This window comes from Centroberyx affinis, unplaced genomic scaffold (assembly GCF_046629955.1).
Source record: "Centroberyx affinis isolate AG114_WGS23_722 - 3 ecotype Tasmania unplaced genomic scaffold, CSIRO-AGI_Caff_v1 ptg004049l_1, whole genome shotgun sequence".
Taxonomy (NCBI): Eukaryota; Metazoa; Chordata; class Actinopteri; order Beryciformes; family Berycidae; genus Centroberyx; species Centroberyx affinis.
Window position 1 is genome coordinate 287,514 of NW_027281845.1, and position 6,000 is coordinate 293,513.

Here is a 6,000-nt window from a genome sequence, read left to right on the forward strand (position 1 = left end):
GGGGAAGCTTTCCTCATATCACTGGGTTAATTATCTAAAGAGACTGACTAAGCACAAAAGAGATTTTAATTCAATCTAGTCCAGCCTCTGAGCTCCCACTAGATGGATTTTATGTCTTATGTTGGGTTATCCTTGTTGGCGTGTTCTTCACAACTGCAGTGACTGATAGCCTACCTGGATCCAGCTACAAAGCATGCTTAAGAAATCTCCCCCGGAGACAGATTGTGTGGACTACTCAGTCAGTAGAAAGTAGTGGGGAATGAGGTGCAGGGCTCATTCAAACAGCCTTAGATTTACTTTACCAAGCTCTGCCTGGCTTATCTTGTCCTCTGTGTTAGTTTAGCAAGTGCAGAGTCAGCGGAAGACCCCCGGTTCGCCTGCTGCTGCGTTCTCTTTAATATGTCACGGGGCAGAACGTAAGCCGCTATGAGTAGATCGCACTGCTTCATTCTATCCTTAATAATACATGAGGACACACATAGCATTGATTGGCTTGCCCACAGAACGTAATTGCTGCTTTACATTGCAGTCTGGTGGCGATGGGGTGATATAATGAACACATCAAGTTCGCGTTATGGAAATCCTAGAAATCAAAATGATTAAAATCATTCCATGCCAAGAGGGGACAAGCTTGATCAATTTCTCCAGACTGCAGAGAGATGTGAGGTTCTCTAGTATCCTCATCCTTTACTGTAGCTCACACACTGCTGGTTCCCAGACCAAAACTGCAATAAACAAACGTGTGCACTATTTCCCAAAACAGACCCATGGCTAAATTCCCGGTAGACCGCTGTTGTTCCCTTTACAAAGACTTGTGCTGGAAATGGGAAATGTGTGTGCAGTGTATAGAGTCCAGGTTCCAGCTTCATTCTCCTCCCGGCAGACGCCATCTGCTCATTGGGGAGGTTTTCCAAACAGCTCCATAGTAAAGAGAGGAGAAATGAGAACCAAGGCTTCACTACAAGCACACCATAATTACCTGATTTTGCCTATTAAAAAGAGGAGTGGGTCTCTTAATCCTAAAGCAAAAATAAAATTCCCCACGCAAGCCCAGTGCCCACATGTGCATCTGTACATGTGGGCAGGCACACGCCCTCACATATATGAACAGACAGACAGACAGACAGACAGACACACACACACACACACACACACACACACACACACACACACACACACACACACACACACACACACACACAGAGCTGTACAGTAATCCTTCTCGATGCATTTGGAATAAAGTGTGAATTACTTTTGCTCTTTTGGTAATTTGTAACGTTATTGTAATATGTTTTGCTAACTATAAGGAGAGAATTTTTGTATTTTAAAATATGTTTGTATTTTAAAAGGATGTTTCAAAGCGCAGATGTAGTTATAACCCGTGTTCAGGCAAGGTTACTGAACAGCTAAAGTCTATGATAGTAAGATGATGATACTGTTAAGTGTATTAGTAGATATACATCAAAAGGGTTTGTGATTTCTAAGTAGTATCATGTATTCTAATAGACCAATGACACTTAAAGGATTAAGTGTACAGGATGCCCTATTCTTACATCATTAACAACATAGGGTGTTATCCAGCCTTTGGGTTGAAGCTGAATGAATCAAAAACTTTGAAAATAACATTTTGAACCTTGAAACAGAATATCACATATAAACAGAAACACTGTTTTCTTGGGCTTATAGCATTTCAGTTTTGTGCATAATGTTTTTAACTTGGAATAATGCAATGGATAGAAATTAGGCCTTCAAATAGCATTTTAATGTAGGCAATATATCTTTTAATGTAATTTGCAACAAAATACTGACTTACACTGACTAGTGTAAATTTCATAGATAACATGGATTGGGTCCTTATTACGTTCCTGACATATCATTAATTCTAAAATAGTGTGCAAAAACGATTGGATTTCAAATAATTAACGAAGGAAAGAAACGGCAAGATCCAGAAGAGTGATGTTGTGTATTTCCTGAGTCATCATACACAAAGCTTCCTCCTAGGGCTGCCTTGTGTGAAATGGAGTGTGAAATGAGTGCACTTAACATCCCTGCAGTGGATTATACACATTATCTTACACCAGGGTACGAGAGCATCCTGCCCCTCGCCTCGGAATCTGTCCTCAAGTTACATTCACCTTTACTCGAGTCCGGTTTACTTTCCCTGTGCCGGACTCCTTTTGTTCAGTCAATCCGTACCACAATACCAGACCTGAGTGAAACAGTTTTTTCAAATAGTTTACTGTAACTTATTTGGAACACCACATGGGTGTTTCAGCTTTAGCAGATAAGTTGTCAGTCACCAAAACGTATACTAAACTGCTCTCTGTATTGTCCTATAATGCAAACCCCTCCCATATAGAGCTGGTAATATTTGAAAACCCTAGTTGACACTATAGGTAAGCCTACATCAATGAAAGGAAAATGATATCTTGTACACACCTCTATTAAACACGATATACATTGTTGTTTGATGGTGGATTTTTCTTATTCCCACGGCAAAAAAACAACATATTTGCAGCACACCTACGACGGAAAATGTTTAGAAATTTTCAGCTATCTAAAATATCAACGATAAACGTCAGGTTTTGGTGTCAGCCCCTCAGAATAAAAGCACAAGGGCTTCTCACCATTTTGCACAGACGTTCAAAGTAATCATATGGGGAGAAATCCATCGCAGAAGAAGCAGAGGGACCAATTTCTCCACCGACAGCCACAAGACATGTTGCGTTTTGAGTAAGGGGCATGGCTGAACACTGGGGAGACACCCCAATGTTCACAGTTCACTAGTTACATTCATATGCCCACACATCCAGCTTTAATTGAAAGCAACAAGTTCATGCTCCTCCTCTGGGGGTTATTGAAAGTCATTCTGGGAAATGTAGGAAATCACCAACTGAAGTAAAAGTAGAGGAGGCAGGTTGAGGGAAAGTAGATACACCAAAAAAGTAAATTACAACACTTCATCACAGAATATCTCCTGGAATTCATTGAACATCTCAGATTGATGTTATCTAAGAGTATCCAAGGGTGGCATTTTACCTTTAAGTATCATAAGTATTTGTAAATAACAATAATGCATTATTTACTGACAGACATAATAGATGATCATGACCTATGTTGATAACCTGACTAAATTGCAGCCATGATAGGGCTGCTTTCAATTTGCGTCATGAAGAGACTTCACATGGTAATAACACATTGTATTTCATCGACCTATAAGTAAAGTGCTGCCAGTTTTGGTATTGATATATACTGTATATCTCAAGAATATGTCTTTACATAGACAGTTCCAAGACAGTATGTATTTATAAGCAGCAGCAGCATACATTATTTTCTTGATACGACATTATGCCTGCCCTAAAGGGAGCGGCAGACTCTTCAGGTGAGCCTATTTCACCCTTCTTTTCCATCTAAGGAGTGACAATTACGACTGTGCCAAAGATGAGAGCCTTGGCTGAGAGTGAGAGCTGAGACAGCACTGTTGTTACCAGTAACTGATGCCTCCTATTTCTAAAACTATTATCTGTGATTTCTTTTTCTGCTATTCATGACCGCCTGTGTGATGTTTTCCAATGTCAGTGCGTCTTCTGTATTGCACCTGCATAATGAAATCATAGAAAATGAAAAGTGCTGTCATGTGCTAGCTATTCAGAAACCGTATTTAGACATTTTGCCTCTCTACCATCTTTACATCACATGGTATATGCATATTGGCATCTAAATGTTCAAGAGGATGTGAAGCAAAACATAGGCAGAGGTGAAAAATAACAAAATACCAGTTACTGTAACTGAAATTTTTTTTAGTAATGGTACTTTTTGAGTTCTCTTAAAAGGCAGTACTTTACTTCTACTTGAGTCATTTATTTTAAGATTTACTTAATTTATTTACTTCTACGCATTATTTGTAGATGTAAGAAAATAAGAGAAGTGTGTACAGTTATCATTTACAGTAATACATAATCTTTCTTAACTTCCTATCACAATATTAGCTTATGGGTTAATAATGACTAACCAGTTTTTTGCAAAGGTCATAGCAAAATCAGTAATCAGATACATTTTGGGAGACAATTTAGGGGCAAACTCTTATTGGTTTGATTGAAAGTAACTCCATGAACTGCTCCTTTATACTCTTAGCTTGCTTGAGTAAAATTTACCATAACATAGCAATACTCCTACTTGGAGTATGTCTCAGCATTTTCTCCACCTCTGAATGTGGGTGTAGCTGGACAGAGGTGGGCATACTGTGATCGCACTGCACTGCACTCTGTAAATCCCATCTGTCAAAACATATAGGGTGTGTGCTCACTTTCCCTTTAAACCTCTTCTCTTATTTTAGAGATGGCTTAGCATGCAATCGTTACGCTTTTTGTTTAGATTAAGAACTTTCTCTATTATTTAGAAGTAGCTTTTTTCATTTAGTCATCAGCCTAATAATACATGTGCCTGTCAGTGTAATTCTCAGCTCTTGTTTCATATTATCTCACAAAAAAAAAAGTCACAGTGTTCGTTGTGGTGCCAGAAATAGTATTGCAATATCAGAATGGCATGATCAAATCTCAGCATTTTCAGGTTTGTAACAAAATTCCTAATCAATATCACAGCCAATGTAGCACTGTATCACTGTGCAGCTTATATATTTAATTTACTTTTAAGTTCAGTTAAAGTTGAGTACAATTTAAGCATGCTTGTTTCTTCATTTATAGTATCATATTGGCAAACCAGTACTGTGTCTTGAATCGTACCACCAGATTATCATACTGTTACAGACCCATGAATGCTCCTCACATCCTGTAAGTGCAGCCTTGTGTTATAGTTAGGATACATTCAAGTGAGAATAACTTCCCCATAGACCGGTGTAGAAGGGGCCCGGTGCACACACAGATGCCAGGATGGCCTTATGGCACATTAAAATAGTTTCCTAAATGTTTTCCTGGAGAATGGGCACTGGCTGAATTATATATTGCAATAAACTTTTTGAACTCTACTTGAAACTATCCATTTAACAAACTTTTAAGTGACAAGCTTGTTGAGATTTCAGGTTAGGTAATGGAGCAATTTGTAAAAACTGAACCCCTGCAGATGCACTACTTTTCACAGGCCTGCAACTGTGTTGCTTGACCCCCAATTAAAAGGAATTGTGTTGAGGAAAAAAAAAAAATAACCCTGCAGTTTTAATGCCAGTAGATGCAGGGCTTAGATTGGTTTATACAATGACTACCTCTGTAGCAGTCCGGAACTCTGCAGAAATCACTTATCAACCCAGGTGTTGATAAAGGAGGTGCAATTATAGGCTCAGACATCAGCATTACAAATGGATGCCTGGGCCGTTACCTGGGGACAGCTCTGGTTCTCACAGTCACACTCTGCCGACTGGTGAGGGAGGTGTGAGATTCGAAAAATGACTGCTCAGAAATAGATTGCGGTGCTTGCTATGATGAGATTAGGGTGGAGGTGATGCAGGTGCTGGAGGATCGGCAGAACGGGAAGAGAGGCTTTATAGCTGCTATATGGCTGATGTGCTCTAGAGTTAGTGTGTATGGGCACCAAAGCGAGGTTTGATTCCTCTGATGTCCTGCGGTGATTCATTTAACTTTGCAAAGGCTGATTAAACTGTCGCTCCCTTCTTTTTAACCAAGCATGACAGTTTGACAGTGAAACCTGATTTATTTTGAATCTGTGGTGCACCATTTAAAGCTACTATATTGTCATACTGAAGTGAATTGCAGTGCCTGCCATCACTGGTGCAGATGTACATGCAAACACACAAAGGCAAATTGGCATGACTAAATTTCTGTGAATATCTACCTCAATCATGACCATCGCCACTTGTGTGATGTGATTTTTAAGCTTTGTATGTATTCATGGAGGATGAAATTGAGGAGGGAAGGAAAGGAGGAAGGAAGGAGGAAAGGAGGAAGGAAGGAAAGCAAAGCAGGAAGGAAGGAAGAAGCAAAAAAGGAAGGAAAGGAGGCAGAGAGAGGGAGGGAGGGATTTGTGCCA